General features: G+C 38.0%; 1 pseudogene; it reads right to left on the bottom strand.

The window, feature by feature from the left end:
- Positions 1 to 1,629: 1,629 nt before the first annotated feature.
- On the bottom strand, positions 1,630 to 14,969 carry LOC136150695 (delta-1-pyrroline-5-carboxylate synthase pseudogene; annotated as a pseudogene).
- Between the last annotated feature and the right edge of the window lie 2,595 nt (positions 14,970 to 17,564).

Below are 17,564 nucleotides of genomic sequence, written 5' to 3'. Positions count from 1 at the left end.
AGAGAGAAGCACAAACACATCTCAGAGAGGCAATGGGAAATTGATATTAAAAAATTCATACGGTAACACAATCACAAAGAGAGATCCACACATATGAGAGAGGCATGTACTTTATAAAATACATTTTATAGACAGATGAATATACAAACCAAGACAGGAAGGGGCATACATACATATAAACAAGCAGAACTTGGCAGAATGTGATGATGGGCTACTAAAGGAGACCGGGAACTGGAATTCAGGCAGAGACCTTTATATAGTGCAGGACTGGCTTTGTTGGTGTGATTTGAAGGGAACCAGTGGGGCTTCCCTGGTGACTCAGACAGTAAAGAATTTGCCTGCAATGCAGGAGACCCAGTTTCGATCCCCGAGTCAGGAAGATCCCCTGGAGAAGGGCATGGCTACCACCCCAGTATTCTTGCTTAGAGAACCCCGCAGACAGAGGAGCCTGACTGGCTACAGTCCATGGGGTTGCAAAGAGTCAGACACAACCGAAGAGACTTAGCATGCATGCACGCACACACATATAGCACCATCAAGATAACTCTTCTGCTTGATTTGGTCCTGAGGTATCCAAGGACAGACATGTACTCCACCTCCACCGATTCCTCCATCATCTTATTCCCCCTGTCCCTGTTTGATTTGTTAATCAGAAGACACAAATAAGGACTTCCTTGGTGGTTTGTCCAGTGGTTTGGGGCTGAGACTCCTTGCCCCCAATGCAGAGGCTGGAGTTCGGTCCCTGGCTTGGGAACTAGATCCTGCATGCCTCAGCTAAGACCTGGTGCAGCCAAACAAATAAAGACTTTTTTTTTTAAGTCACACGCAAAGTGGATACATGCCTGATAACAGTACTGCTGCTCAGTCATGTCCAACTCTTTGCAACCCCATGAACTGTAGTTGTAAACTGCCAGGCTCCTCTGTCGAAGGAATTTTCTAGGCAATAATTCTGGAGTGGGCTGCCATTTCCTACTCAGGGGATCTTCATGACTCAGGGATCAAACCTGCATCTCTCTTGTGTCCTGCATTGGCAGGTGGAGTCTTTACCACTGAGCCACCAGGGAAGCTGATAGTACTGACCAATTAGTAATTAAATCAGCAAGATTTTCTTCTTCCAAGGTGAAAATAGAATAATTCGAAACAAAGTAAATGGTGTGGGCAAAGTACTCACTCTGGAGTCAAGTATAAATCTACCATGCCATTTGAAAGGTAACTTTTCTATTTTATATTTAATATAAAGTTAGTAATATTTATTTTCTAGGATTGTTGGGATTATTCAAGAAAATGCACGTTATGTGGATAGCACATAATAGTCATTCAACATATTGTACCGATCATTATGAATATCATAACAACTCAATATCACAATGCAAGTAGGGAACTAGAATAAAAGAATAAAACCTACAGGTGTAGCCCTTGGATCCAGTTAAACCTCTTTGCCTCTGGAACTTTAATTTCTAATATTTTACTTATTTTATAGTTCAACTCATATAATTACATGAATATTATATAGATAGTTTATATGTATAACTCATATGAGTATGTACTCTCCTTAAATCAGAAAACACACATTACATTGAAGTTTTCACCAAAATTTATTTTTAGAAATATTGTTCATTCTATTGTAAATTTTTTTTTTGTAAGAACTTTATTTCTCAAAAAGGGGGGAAGAATCCAAAGTATTAAAATAATTCTCTAATTTTTTGTTTTGGAGAGAAAAGACGACAAAATAACTCATATAAAAATTTCAAGCACAATGGCGGTAGGTACTTCATCCTCAAACTTGCACCTCCCATCCACAGCTTTGGTTCCAGCCATGTCACAAGTAGGGCTGAGTTCTGGATCTGGAGAGGATGCCAAGCAGTTAGAAAGCTTTTTATATTCACTCCACAGATAAATACAGAAGACCAACCCGCCCAGTGCAAATGATTTAGTCCATCTCTGTGACTATTTCTGATGAGAATGCTAATAAGAACTGCCCCTCTCCAAATTCTAAATCTCTCATTTCTGAAGACCAAGAGTGTGAAAGAAATGAAATGTGGAGAGACTTGTCAGGTATGACTGGCTCTTGTAACAACCAAATGCCAAAGGAGACTCTACCTCATTGAGGTGATAAAAGGTAAAAAGTGACTGTGATCTTTCCATTGCCTTTTATGTGGGAAAACCGCACCTTTCTGTTTTCATCATCAAAAGGAATTGCACTATGTGAAGCAATGTCTCTCTCTGTAGCAATCATGCAAATCCCTATCTAGAGCAATTATGTTCTAACTTAGAGAAAAGAAAAAAAGAGAAGGGGGGGGGGGGGGCGGCGGCGCTGGAACACGAGTCCTTAGCCCAGATTGATGTTGCCACATAGCCCAGAAGCATGGAGGTGCACTTTCCAACAGACAGGTCCTACCTGGAGGTGGGAGACAAGACGGGGCTCAGCCCGAGATGCTTGAGATGAGCTTCACTGTGAAGACCCCTCAGACACGCCCGGCTCTCCTCTGAAAGTGCTCAGTTGGTGTTTCGCTGAGGAATAGGGAGGTTCTCATGAAGATGCTTTAAACTTCCGTGCTCTGAGAAGTCCGAGAGCACGTGGTCCTGCCCTCGCAGCAGCCACTTAGTGGTCAGGAGTCCTTCTAGTCCCACTGGCCCCCGGGCGTGGATTCGAGATGTACTTATTCCCACTTCAGCTCCAGGTCCGAAGCGGTAGCCATCAGAGAAGCGAGTGCTGGCATTCCAGACCACACAGGCACTGTCCACATGCTGGAGAAAGAACTCAGCTGTCTTCTCATTCTCGGTGACGATGACATCCGTGTGTGAGCTGCCATACTTGCGGATGTGGTCGATGGCATCCTGCACACTGTCCACCACTTCAATGCACAGCTCCAGGTCCCCGTACTCAGTTCGGAGGGGCTTCACTTCAGAGGGGCTGAAGGCCAGGTAAGAGGCGAACTTGGGGCCTGCGTGAATCTTCACCTGTTCCACTCTCAGCATGTCAATGATCTGGTCAAACAATCCTCAGCAGGTCTCGGTGGATTAACAGGGTCTCTAAAGCATTACAGGCAGCTGGATATTCACATTTGGAGTCTCTAACTAGCCTGGTGACCTTGTCGACACTGGCCTCTGAATCCACTTACATGTGGCAGATGCCTTCACTGTGCCCCATCACTGGGATGCCCTTAGCAGCTTTCTGGATGTCTCTGAGCAGCTGGGAAGAGCCTCGTGGAATGAGCAGATCTATCATTTTGTCTAAACAGCAAAGATCTTCTACTTCTTCTCTGGTATTCACCAGCTGTACAGCCTCCTTGACTCCATGGATTGAGAGGGCCTCCTGGGTCAGGAGGTGAAGGATTCGGTTGCTGTGTGAGGCCTCCTTCCCTCCTTTGAGTAACAAGCCATTACCACTTGCTATAGCCAAGGCTGCCACCTGGGGTAGACAGTCAGGGCGAGACTCAAAGATGACCAGCAAGACTCCAATTGGGACAGTGACTTGTTCTAGCTCCAAGTCTTTGGCAATTTGCATCTGGCGCAAACTCGCCCCACACTGTCCTGGGAGGAGGCCGCAATCTGCAGCAGAACGATGGCCAGGCTGTTCAATTTAGACGTGGAAGGCTCAAACATTTCAGCAGAGGAGCTGCAAGTCTCCCTTCGGCCTCCTCCAAGTCTTTTTTGTTGGCTAACAGGATCTCATCTCGCTGGTCTGTCAACAGATCGGCCAGGTGATGGATAATCTCTGCTCTCTGCTCAGGTTCCAAAGTGGCTAACATCCTTCCTCCTGATCGAGCCATTTCTCCCTGCTCCTCCACAGTAGGGCTTGCAGGTTTTACTTCAGAAAAGAAAGTGCCAACTTTCTTTCCCTCCACAATGTCTGTGATGACGTGCCCAGACACCTTGGGGTGGGGCCCATTGGCAATGACCACAGAAGTACCACCTTGAAAAGCCCAGAGAGCCGCTTTCACCTTGGCTTCCATGCCACCCATTCCGACTCTGGACTTGGTTCCGAATGTCACAGACTGCTGATCACCAGGATAAAATATATCAATGAGTTTTGCATCATCTGACCCTGGGGGGCTGTCAAAGAGACCTACTACATCTCTATTGCAAATTTGATTTGACTAGTATCTGATTTCACTGATTATCTATTTGCTTATCCATTCTTCATTAACATGAGAGTATAGAAGATATTACTGTTAATGAGAAGCAATAGATTTAAAAGTGACTTTTTAAGATCATAACGACTGCTTGATGGATTATTTCTAGATCACCCCCAGTATATTTAAAAGGAATGCACTTGAAAAATGTGTGTAGCACTACAAAAGAAAGACCCCAAAAAGTGAGCCTTCTAACATAGAAGAGAATTTAAAATAGGTCCCTATAGGGACTTCTCTGGTGGTCCAGTGGTTAAAAATCTGCCTTGCAATGCAGGAGATGAAGGTTCAGTCCCTGGTTGGGGGACATGCGATAAAGCAACTACCGAGCCCCTGCTCTGCAATGAAAGATCCTGTGTGATGTAACACAGGTCCCATGTGCCACAACTAAGACCTGAAACAGCCAAGTAACTAAATATTAAAAAATAAAATAGGCCTCCCTGTATCTATTTTATAGGTTCCCTTACACTAGCATTTTCTACTTTCTCTATGACCAGGATCTGGTCACCAGGTTGTAACATATTATTTGTTACCTTGTCTCTGTACACTCCAGTTAGAATTAATCTCTCCTTCATCCTCCTCTGTTTTTAAAGGGGGTATATTGTGTTTTTTAAAGAACTATCTTAACATTTTTATTTGATGCTTTACATAAAGCTGTTTGTTTTTGCCTGTCTCCCCCACTTACTAATGAGTTCATGAAAGATTAAAGATGTTAACCTATGCTCAAAATACAGCCCAAAATACAAGTCAAGAATCTTTGTACATAAAAGTTATTCAATAAAAGGGGTTAAATTTGCTAAAGCATACACATAAACTAAGCATGTACTTCATTAACCAACCAAAACCAGATAATAATATAAAACAGTAAATGCTGGCTTTTTATAGCAACAGAAATATTTTTATGATGAACTGTTCAAAACACTGTCCTTACTGGAGTATTTCTGACTAGTTTTAATCCAAAAATATATCATCTAGTGTCTTGAAAAAGAATTGCAACTATAATTTCTAGAGTTTAGACCAGTGTTACTCCAAGTATAGCCTGAAGACCACAATAGCATCTTGACCTCAGAATTTGTCAGAAATGCAAAGTATCTGGCTTCACCACAGATCCACTCAGTCAGAAACTCTAAATGCAGAAATCAGGAATCTATGTTTTAACAAATTCACTGGGTGATTTTGTTGCCTGTTAAAGCATGAAAGATACTGTTAAATACTTTTTTTTTTTTTTTAGAAAAAAAAAAACTCTATGCTGGAAGAGAGTTAGAGGATCTTTTGAGTCTAGCCTTTTACTTATTTATTGGATGAGAAATTGAGGCTAAGAAAGGATAAGGTAATTGCCTGAATGGCAGAACCAAGATCACTATCAGAGCTTTTGTTTCCAGACCAGTGTTTTATTTTATTTTATTTTATTTCAGTGTAACCTCCCTAAAAAAAAAATCATCTCCTCTTAAGCAAAACAAAAAGACTTTGGGCTAATACTATGTAGAATTTGAATTGAACTGAATTCAAATTGAATCAGTGCAGGCAGAATTTGGGACCCAAAATAAAATCATCATTTGTTAAAAATTGTCAGGTTAACCAAAACTTCTTAAAAAGCATGGGAAGATTGTATTCTTTTGGCTTCTGGGAGGGAATCCTCCTATATGTGACCTCCCTATTCATTCTATCACTGAGCAATAATCAGTTAGGCACTTGCATGTATTCTCACAGATATAAACAAGGGAAATTTCACTTCAGATATGCAACTCTGTCAGATGTAGCCCTTCCTCCCAATGATGAATTTAGGAAGAGCCAACATTTATGTCTTGTTCCTGCCTTTAGAGGAAAAACATTTGTTCTTTTACCATTAAGTATTACATCAGCTGTAGGTTTTGTTTTTTTTTTTTTCTTTTTACAGATTTCCTTTTTCAGGTTGTGGGAATATTCTTCTGTTATTTCTTTGTTGGTATTTTTACCAGGAATAGATGCAATTTTGTCAAGCATTCTTTCCATTCTTTGAGATGTTTTCGATATGATTTTTCTTTTTTAACTTGTAATTTAGTGAATACACTGATTTATTTCCTGTAAAACCAGCTTTCTATTCCTAGGATAAAACCCATTTCATGATGATATATTATCCATTTAATATATTTAGGGGCTCAATTTGCTAAAATTTTGTTTGGAGTTTTTTATAGATGCTTATGAGGCATGTTGATCCATTGTTTTCTTGTTTTCTTTTGTTTCTTGGCACAACTTTGTTTGGTTTTGGTATCACTTTAGTGGTAGCTTTACTATCTTTGTGGGAAGTTATATAATTGTTATATAATTATATAAGCTAGATAATTATAAGTTATATAACTGTTATCTCTTTAACAGATGTAGGAGCATTCAAATTATCTGTTCCTGCTTGAGTGAGTTTTGGTGATTGACGTCTTTCAATTTAACAATTTCCTCCCTCTCCACAGCCTGGAAACTGCTTCCCCTGGCCCTTTGGGATTACTTTGCCCCCACATTCACCCCCCTCTTCCTTATATGGCATAAGGAGACTTGGGTTCAATCCCTGGGTTAGGAAGATCCCCTTGAGGAGGGCAACCCATTCCAGTATTCTTGCCTAGAGAAACCCATAGACAGAGGAGCCTGGTGGGCTACACATCCATAGCATTGCAAAGAGTCAGATACAACTGAAGCGACATAGCGTGCACACATGTCCACTCCCAAGATGTGAGTTTATGTGGCCAATAAACCTCTGCCAATCTCCTCTGTCCATTGTTGAGTGTCATGTGTTTGGCCACTTCCTACTATTTAAGGTGAAGTCACCCTCCTGCATCAACAGGCTAAATAGGAGGTCATCAGAACAATGTCCAAAGTAGCCTTCAGTCTAGAGCTAAAGTAGTCCCACTAACGTGATGCTCTTCAGAGAATGTCATCTCATGAACTTTGTATTGTATGATATTTACACATTTGTTGGTAAGAACATGAACAATTCCCATCCATGAGTGATCTCTAGGAATTATTCTGTTTACTTCTTCATGACAGTTTTCTATGATCCTCAGATAGTTTTTCTTATTTATCTGTAGGTTGCTTCTCAGCTAAAAACTCAAGAGATCCCTCTGAAAAATCTCTGGAACTCTTTTTGTGCAGCTTTTTATCTCTTCAGAAATTTTAGCAGCAAATTCTAGTCAATTCAGGCTCCCAAACTCTTGCTTTTTTTTCTCTTCAATTTGGTAAGACATGGGTTATTCAGTTTCCTCTAACTGTATTGCAGCATGAAAAGTATCTGTGAGAATAAACTGGTAAAAACATAAGTCTTACACTGTTTATTTCCCCTCTTTCAGGAGTCATAGTACTGTGCTATTTGCTGTCCAATGTCCAAAACCTTATATGTCTCATGTGTCTCTTTTTCTGGTTGTTTAAGGCAAGGGGTGTGGGTTTCTGGTCATGAAGGCAATCTGGTCTCTTTTAGTTCATTGTGACTGGAAGAGAAAGTTCTAGTTAAACATTTTAAATTGTATTTTTAAAAAATTACATGCTCACAAAATTTTTAAAATATAAATAAAAGCTAATTTTCCCTTTTAAGTTCTGAGAATCTATAGATGTATGAAGTACAAATTTTAAAGATTTACTTTGAAACTGTGGAAACTTGATTTTCATCAAGATTTATGTGATATTTCATTTATAAACGAGGCAACCGACAAGGGATTAAGCTCCTAAACATGCGAACAGCTCATGCAGCTCAATATAAAAAAAAAATCAATCAAAAAATTGGAAGATCTAAATAAACATTTCTCCAAAGAAGACATACAGATGGACAAAAAACACATGAAAAGATGCTCAACATCACTAATCACTGGAGAAATGCAAATCAAAACTACAGTGATGTATCACCTCACACAGGTCAGAATGGTCATCATCATAATATCTACAAATAGTGCTGGAGAGGGTTTGAAGAAAAGGGAACCCTCCTACACTGTTGGTAGAAATGTAAACTGGTACAATCACTAGGGAGAAAAGTATGGAGGTTCCTTTAAAAACTAAAGATAGAGCTACCATATGATCCAGCAATCTCACTTCTCAGCATATATCCAAAGAAACCCATAATTTGAAAAGATGCACCCCAATTTGCAACATTATTTACAATAACCAAGACATAGAAGCAACCTAAACGTCCATCAACAGTTATTCACTCTTCTATGTCCATCAACACGGAGGAATGGATAAAGAAGATGTGGTATGTATAAACAATGGAAAATTTCCTCAGCCATAGAAAGGACAAAATAATGCCATCTGCAGCAACATGAATGGATATAGAGATTGTCATACCGAGTGAAGTAAGTCAGATAGAGAAAGACAAATATCATATGATATCACTTACACATGGTATTGTAAAAAAAAAAAAAAAAAGGCTACAAATACAAAACAGACACAGAATTACAGATGTAGGAAATAAACTTATGGTTACCGGGAGTAACAGGAAGTAAGGATAATTTAGAAGGCTGGGATTGATATATACACACTACTATATGTAAGATAGATAACTAATAATGGCCTGCTGAGTAGCACAAGGAACTCTTCTCAGCAATGTGCAATAGCCTACATGGGATAAGAAGCTAAAAAAGAGTGGATATATGTATATGTTTAACAGGTTAAATCTGCTGTACATCTGAAACTAACAACATTGTAAATCAACTATACTCCAATAAAAGGTTCTTTTTTTTTTTAAATAGATATATGTGATATTTCTTGGCAGTGTTTCCTACTTTTTTCTCAATTTTGCCTTGCAGGTTCATCATACATCTCTAGATTAAAATAAACTCAGATCTCTTGTTCAACAGGGCCAAATGGATTGTTCTCTACCCCTATCTTCACCATAGTATCCTGCTCAAAACTGTAAGATACCTTTCTAATGCTTGCATAATTAAATCCAAACTTTAAAAATTTGAACTATCTCATAAACTATCTGTAGTTTGTCAGGCTCCTCTGTCCACGAAATTCTCCAAGCAAGAATACTAGAGTGGGTAGCCATTCCCTTCTCCAAGGGATCTTCCCAACCCAGGGATCAAGCCTGGGTCTCCTGCATTGCAGGAGAATTCTTTACCATCCAAGCCTCCAGAGAAGTCCCTTTTAAATTATACCACAAAACAAAAGTTATTGTTAATAGGATTATATTCTGCCTAATTTTTAAAGGGCTTCCCTAGTGACTCACCTGGTAAAGAATCTGCCTGCAATGTGGGAGACTTGGGTTCGATCCCTGAGTTGGGAAGATCCCCTGGAGAAGGGAAAGGTTACCCACTCCAGTATTCTGGCCTGGAGAATACTATGTACTATGGGGTCACAAAAAGTCAGACTCACAACTGAGCAATTTTCACTTTCACTTGCAATTTTTAAAAGCCCAGCGATATTAAGCTGGGATATATACTTAGGTTGCTGTTTTAAGTTGTCAATATTTGTTTTAGGAATATTTTTCTCACTTTTTAATCTGACAATTATTGAATGTTCACTATTTTTCAAGTGTTAATCTACACAGGTAGATTCTAGGTAATATAGGGTTATATATAATACAGTGGCTAAGCACTTTACATGTAATATAGTCTTTAAACTTCTAAAGTAGATTCTGCACCTATCTTCATTTTACGGTTGAGGAAATAGAGATACACAGTGAGTGACTCACAGATCTAAGATGTATATATGGTTTCTTTGTCTTCAAAATTGATTTATATAAATGTATATCATCATAAATAAACCATATATATAAATGAAAATGTTGAAAATAAGAGAATTAAATTTTTATTTATTTGTGGAATCCTCAAAAAACAAATTACAATTCAAGTCAAAAATTTTAAATGGGAGAACTGATGGTGGTGGTGGTGGTTTAGTCACTAAATTGTGTCTGACTCTTGTTACCCCATGGATTGTAGCCTGCCAAGTTCCTCTGTCCATGGGGTTCTCCAGACAAGAATACTGAAGTGGGCTGCCATTTCCTTCTCCAAGGAAAATTGATATGTAGTGATAAAAAGTAAAGTCATATGACTTTATATATCATTGCATCTTTACATATCACTTTTTAAACTAATTTATTTAACTTCCATTTGAATAAATACCACATACTTAAATACCATTAGAAATATAACACAAAATTGTTAAAGAAAAAATTTTGTAAGCACAAAAGGTATAGATTAAATGCACCACGTCATTCTCAATCGTGAATGGTCAACTAGATTAAAAATCATAAATATAAAGTATGACTGAATAATCTCATTAGAAAGAGTTATATAATAGCTTTATATTGACTAAATTCTGCAGACATTACATAGCTTTTTTAAGCACCCTTGTAATAGGAAAAAATTTTTGATTGAGTAATTTTGCACAAGCAAAACCTAGTTAAATTAAAAAAACTTAATACAGAGGGACAAAGAGCAGTGCTACAAATGAAAACTAAGAAAATGATATTCAAGGCATATACCTCTCCTTAAAAAATTCTTCATGGAGAAATCAAAATTCTTGAGTGCTTTTACAAAATTAGTACAAATAATGACAAGAAAATAAGGAGTCCAATCCAAGAGATTAAAAAAAAGAATGCAGTAAGTGAAAATAAGGGAGACACAGGTGAAAGGAATTAATAAAGATAAACGTTGGAATTTTTATCTTAGTTAAAGGAAATTCAAGGCAGAATTGGAAAGCAAAAGAAGAGTAGGAACAAACACAGCAAACCTAGCTAGTAGATGGTTTCCCTCTGACAATAAAGAAAATTCTGAATGAAATATTTTTTAAATGGCTTAGTACAACTTTCAGCTTGAAAAGAAGACAGGATAACTCCAGGAGCCATAAAAATAGAAATAAAGCAATAGTAGAGAATAAAGGTGACGCTAGGTCTCAGCCCATGGAGTATTCAATCAAATATATCAGTAGGGGCTAGGATTCATAAGCAGACAGGAAAATTGAAGTATGACAAAGTATCTGCACAATGGAAAATTTTAACGCCTGTCTCCAAGAAACTGACAGCTATGCATAGTTACTGATGGTTAGGGCTTCACTGGTAGCTCGGACAATAAAGAATCTGCCTTCAATACAGGAGACCCAGGTTGAATTCTTGGGTGGGGAAGATCCCCTGGAGAAGGGCATGGCAACCTACTCCAGTAATCTTGCTGGAGAATCGCATGGACAGAGGAGCCTGGCGGGCTACAGTCCAAGGGACCACAAAGGGTCAGAGAATACTGAACGACTTAACACTACTACTACTGATGGTTAATGTTAAAACATTTTTTAAAAGATGTGAGCAACAAAATTAATAACTTAGTGAAAGTACTAAATTAGTGTACTGGTGGATGCACATTCTTTTTAAGCTCAAATGAGACATTTTCAAATGCTGACTAGGTTCCAGGCAACAAAGTAGTCTCAATAAATGCCCCAAAATGAATAACATACACTGTGTTCCATAACTACCCTGCTACAAAATGAAAAACAAATAATATATAGCCTAAAAAATAAACAAATCAAAATCATAGTGACAAATATCTGGGCATTTGAACGAGCAGGAGTCTAGATAAGTTGTGAGTGAAAGAAGAAATCATAATGGACAGTGTTTATTATCAAATATTAGGTCATGAATGACAACTAAAGCAAAACTTGTGGAATTCAATCTAAACAATTTTCAGAGGAAAATATTATGTTACAAGACAAGAAAAACTAAAAATGAATGAGTCAATCATCTATCTAAGAACTTAAAAAAAATAAGATAAATCCTAAAAATAGATAAGGAGAATTAAAACTAAGATCAAATATCTATTACTCTAAGAAACAAAGATACAAACCAGAGAATTAAATAATCAAAAGTTATTTTCTGACAAAACTAAAAAACAGAAAAATATATACTAAGTTTGATGGAAAAGAGAGAAGATGAGAGGGAAAGGGGGAGAAAAGGAGTGGGCAGAGAGAGAGGGAGTTATGCTGGTTAATCAGCTTTCTCTGGGGTAGAGGTAGACTCTAAGTTGTAGACTCTAAGGTTTTTTATTTCTATAGTGTAAATATTTGCACTTTTGCTGATTTTAATCTACCGACATGATGTCACTATACACATTAGGAAGAGAACATATAAGTAGCTCTGGGCAGCTGGCACAAACCAGCTCCAGCACACCACCAGAGAGAAGTCACAAACAGATATTATTAGAATTGAAAACTAGAGCACAATGCTCCAAGACTTAAAACATTATAAGAGAATATCCTGAATAATTCTATCGACATAAGTGAAATTGTGGGCAATTTCTTAGAGAGCTATAACTTTCCAAATAGACCCAAAAGAAAACTAGACTAAAATTAGATCTATAATGAATAATCAAATACACTCAATACTTGAGAAAACAAAACTAAACAACTTGGCCTATCAGATTTTATAAATAAATTTTACCAAATACTTAAAGCAGTAGTTTTTGAAGTTGAGCCCTTACAACATGAGCATGAGCATCAACCTGAGAACTTGTTAGACCCACAAATTCTCAAGTTCCACTTCACACCCACTAAATTAGCAATCCTACATGAGAGCCGATGAGTCTGTACACAAAGCAGGCTGAAGTTTGACAATTTTGTTTCAAGGAAAAGATCAATCTAAAATTATACAAACTATTTTAAAGGACAGTAAAAACAGAAACCCCTCTCTAATGACTTCATTTTATAAAGCCAAGAAAGCCCTCACTCCAAAGTCAGATACAAATACTATAAAGAAAGAAAAATTATAAGCTGACGTCACATGGGATAAAAACCCTCTAAACAAACTATTAACGAATGGAATCCACCAGTGTTTATGTGTGTTTGTTTCTGTGTATGCCTTGACTAAGTTGAGAATATCTGGAAATCTGTTACTATATTTACCACATTTGAGAAATTAAAGAGAAAAACTACCATATGATGATCTCTATCGATACAGAAAGTATTTTTGATGTTTAAATACCCATTCAGTGTAATAATGATTAACTCTTAGCAAACTAGAAATAGAAAAATTTTAGCCTGATAGGAATTATTTATTAAAGACCTTCAATAAACATAAAAATTTGATAAAATTATAGACATGATTTCTTTTTTAATTGAAACAAGACAAAGATACCTGCTACTGCCACTTCTTCTTCCCAGCATTGTACTGGAGATCCTGACTGTGCAGTTAAAGAAAAAACAAAAATGATATGGATTAGGGACTTACATTGTGGTCCAGTGGCTAAAACTTAGAGCTTCCAATGCAGGGGGCTTGGGTTCAATATCCGGTCAGGGAACTAGATCACATATGCTGAACTAAGAGTTCACAAACTGCAACTAAGAGTTCACATGCTGCAACTAAAGATCCTGTGTGCCACAATTAAGATCCAGTATAGCCAAATTTAAATATATATATATATATATATATTTAAAACACAATAAAAATGATATGGATTAGAAAGAAGTTATTTACTCCTTTATTTAAGCTCATTCTTTTTAAGTGATGTTATTGTAAATACAAAAATTCAGGATAGTTTATAGACAAATGTATTAATAAAGTTCAACAAGACTGCTAAATATGAGATCACTAAACAAAAATTAATAGAATTTCTGGGCAGTAACAAATTTTTTCATTTAAAATAACTTGAAAAATTTTAAGTCACCTAGGAATAACAAAATGAGACAATGATTTAGTGATACAAACACTAAATAGGTGGAAAGAATATAGTATTTGTGAAAATGATGACAGTATTTTAAAGATGTCATTTCTTCCCAGATTACATTGCCAGAGTTATCAAGTTAGAATAGAAAATAGTTAAACTTCAATTTTAAATGAATAATAAAAAGGCTCTTTTGTATAAATATGTCCAAGTATTATACTCTTTGTGACCTGATGGACTGTAGCCTGCCAGGCTCCTCTGTCCATGGAATTCTCCAGGCAAGAATACTGGAGTGGGTAGCCATTCCCTTCTCCAAGGGATTTTCCTGGCCCAGGTATCAAACCTGGGTGTCCTGCATTGTAGGTAGAATCTTTATCATCTGAGTCAACATGGAAGCCCTATATGGGCTGTACTTATAGTACAAAATTACGTACATACAACAGTTATACAAATATATACATATAGTTTGATTATCTGAACTTCAAATTTAACTGAACATCTTGGATTTTACTGGGTAACTCTATAATATATTCATCTGTTGATCCAGTATGATCCAAAACAATCCCAACAGGTTTTTAATGAAATTTAGAAATAATCCTAAAAATCATATGGAGGAGTAAAACATGCAATATATTAAATATGAACCTGGTTTTTCTAAGAATAACAGATAATGTAAAGAAAATCTATACTATTCCTGTGTTTCTCCTTTACTCTCATATTACTATCAGACTCACAGTATTTCACATTTTTAAATTTTTATTAGAGTATAGTTGATTTACAATGGTCTGTAGTTTCTGCTCTACAGGAAAGTGAATCAGTTATGCACATACATAAATCAACCCTTCTTTAAGTTCTTTTCCCATATAGGTCATTACAGAGTACTGAGTTGGGTCCCCTATGTTACACATGTTGTTATCTATTTTATATATAGTAGTGTGTCTGTGACAATCCCAGTCTCCCAATTTATCCCTCCCCTGAAACCATAAATTTGTTTTTTACATCAGTGACTCCATTTCTGTTTTGTAAACAAGTTCATTTGTACCATTATTTTTTAGATTCCACATATAAGTGATACCATATACTTGTCTTTGTCTTTTCGCTCAGTATATTTCTTGTCTATTTCCCTCAGTACAACAATCTCTAGATCCATCCACGTTGCTGTAAATGGCATTATTTCATTCTTTTTATGGCCAAGTAACATCCCATTGTATATCTGCACCACATCTTCTTTATCCATCCTTTTACCAAGTCCAAGCTTGCTCTGCTCACCACAGGACAGGCCAATGAATCCAAGAGACGGAGGCGTTGAGGCAAAGAATACATTATTTGGAAAGCTGGCTGACCAAGAAAACGGCAGACTAATGTCTCAAAGTGATCATCTTGTCTGGATCTGGATGCAGGTCCTTTCAGAGAACTAGAGATCTGAGAAGCAATGAGGCATTAAAGTTAAAAGGCAGATTAGAGAGGAAAAGGCAGTGAGGGGGTAAAGTAAAAAGGGTCTGCAGTCTTAGAAAACATCTTTGGGAAGGGCCAGCCTTTAGAAACAGTGTGGTAATCCCTTCTATTCACAGGTGGGCAGGGTCAGATTATCTCTCTAAGAGCTGAACAAAGGCACTTTAACAGTCAGGCAGAGGGCAGGGTCCTTTGAGGCAGTCCATTAAGTATGATTATAACAATAGCAACAAAAAGCAAATCAAAGAAATGGTTCCAGCATGGAATCAGAATCAGTTCTTCTCTGTAACAAACAATTCCTCTGTGGATGGACATTTAGTTGCTTTCACGTCCTGGCTACTGTAAATAGAGCTGCATTGAATATTGGGAAGTATGTATGAGATTCACAATACTTGTGACACCAGATGTGTGGGGGTTTTCCAAACACCGAGCAATTCTGTGACACCATCTGTGTGTCCTACAATTGAATTAAATTCTGACACTATCTACTAAGAGCATTTTATGCCACAAGGTAAGGGCTCAATCTCACAAAGCTGCCTGCATCCTCAGAAGCTAACAGCATGTCCAGAGTCCAGGCTGTTACCTGCACTTCTGACTTATCAGCTGTAAATCAGAGTTCCTGTAACCACCTCCTCAGTTTCAATTCATTTTCTATAGCTGTTAACAGAATTCAGGGAAAGAGCTTAATTACTATTTACCAGTTTATTTTAAAAGAATATGACAAAGAATACAGAACAGCCAGATGGAAGAGATACAAAAGGAAAGGTATGTGGGAAGTAGTGTGGGGCATCCAAGCTCTCTCAAGCACACCAATTTCCCAGCACCTCCACGTTGTTTAGAATCCCGAAGATCCCTGAACCTAGTATTTTGGGGGGATTTTTATGAAGACTTCATCATGTAGACATGATCATCACTAACACATTGAGGAGCCCGTCAGGAGTCACCTCATTAGAGTGAAAGACACTGTTATCACCCAGGAGATTCCAAGGGATTTAGGAACTCTGAGTTAGGAATAAGGTCAAATACCAAATATTAGAAAAAAAGGATACTCCTAGTTCCATTATCACTTAGGAAGTTACAAGAATTTTAGGAACTTTGTGCCAGGAACCCAAGGCAGACCCACAAGCACACTTAAGTTTTTTCTGTCATCTCACAGATAGATTTTTACTTTGTAATTGTGATTAAAGCAAATAGGGGTTCCCTGGCAGCTCAACGGTGAAGAATCTGTCTGCAATGCAGGAGACCACCTGTGATGCAAGAGACATGGGTTCAATCTCTGGGTCAGGAAGATCCCCTGGAGTACAAAATGGCAACCCACTCCAGTATTCTTGCCTGGGAAATCCTATGGGCAGAGGAGCCTGGTGGTCTACAGTCATTGGGGTCTCAAAGAGTCAGATATGACTTAGCCATTAGATCACCCTCGGGGCTTCCCTGGGGACTCAGGTGGTAAAGAATCTGCCTCCAATGCAGGAGACCCAGATTTAACCCCTGGGTTAAGAAGATGCCCTGGAGAAGGAAATGGAAACCCACTCCAGTATTCTTGCCTGGAGAATCCCATGGACAGAGGAGCCTGGCGGGCTACAGCCCATGGGATAGCAAAGAATCAGACACGACTGAGCTACTAACACTTTCACTTTAAATTTAGACCACCACCACCAAAGAGATTAAAGAAATACTTATAAAGAGACATTTTTAAGAAGTCCAATACAAAACAAGGGATTGTCTTGCTCAAAGATAAACTCAATTTTTCAGCCAGAACTCATAAACCTCAGTTCTGATTTCACTTGCACTGACCTATTCTTTCCTGCTGGGTGGCAAGGACAGGGGAAAGACCTTCCACATCTCTGGTCATTATTTCCATTCTTTTCTTCTCTTTCAGTCAGGGACTCAAAGAGTGCTTTTGATTTGAAGCAATAAAAAAGCAAAAATGAAAGTATTGTTACTTGAAAATGAGTCCTGAGAGTTATTTTACCTTAAAAACCACATTCCAGGCATGATCTGATCTTGGCCTCATGCTGGGATAGATCCGACATCTCAAGAGAAAAGTAGACCAGATGGGTGAATGGAGTTGGGAAGATCAATGTAGAATTCCATCCTGGTAGATGCAGCTGAGTAACAGGAAGTTGGGCTTCTCTGGTGGCTCAGACAGTAAAGAATCCCCCTGCAATGCAGGAGATCTGGGTTCGATCACTGGGTCCAGAAGATCCCCTAGAGAAGGGAATGGCAACCCACTCCAGTATTCTTGTCTGGAGAATTCTATGAACAGAGTTGCCTGTCGGGCTACAGTCCACGGCATCGCAAAGTGTCAGACATGAATGGGAGACTAACACAAACACACACACACACTCACACACACACACAACAGGAAGTTTAGAGAGAA

The sequence above is a fragment of the Muntiacus reevesi genome, chromosome 19 (genome assembly GCF_963930625.1).
Source record: "Muntiacus reevesi chromosome 19, mMunRee1.1, whole genome shotgun sequence".
NCBI lineage: Eukaryota > Metazoa > Chordata > Mammalia > Artiodactyla > Cervidae > Muntiacus > Muntiacus reevesi.
The sequence above is the reverse complement of the archived record's forward strand: the minus strand, read 5'-3'. Positions and strand labels throughout refer to the sequence as shown.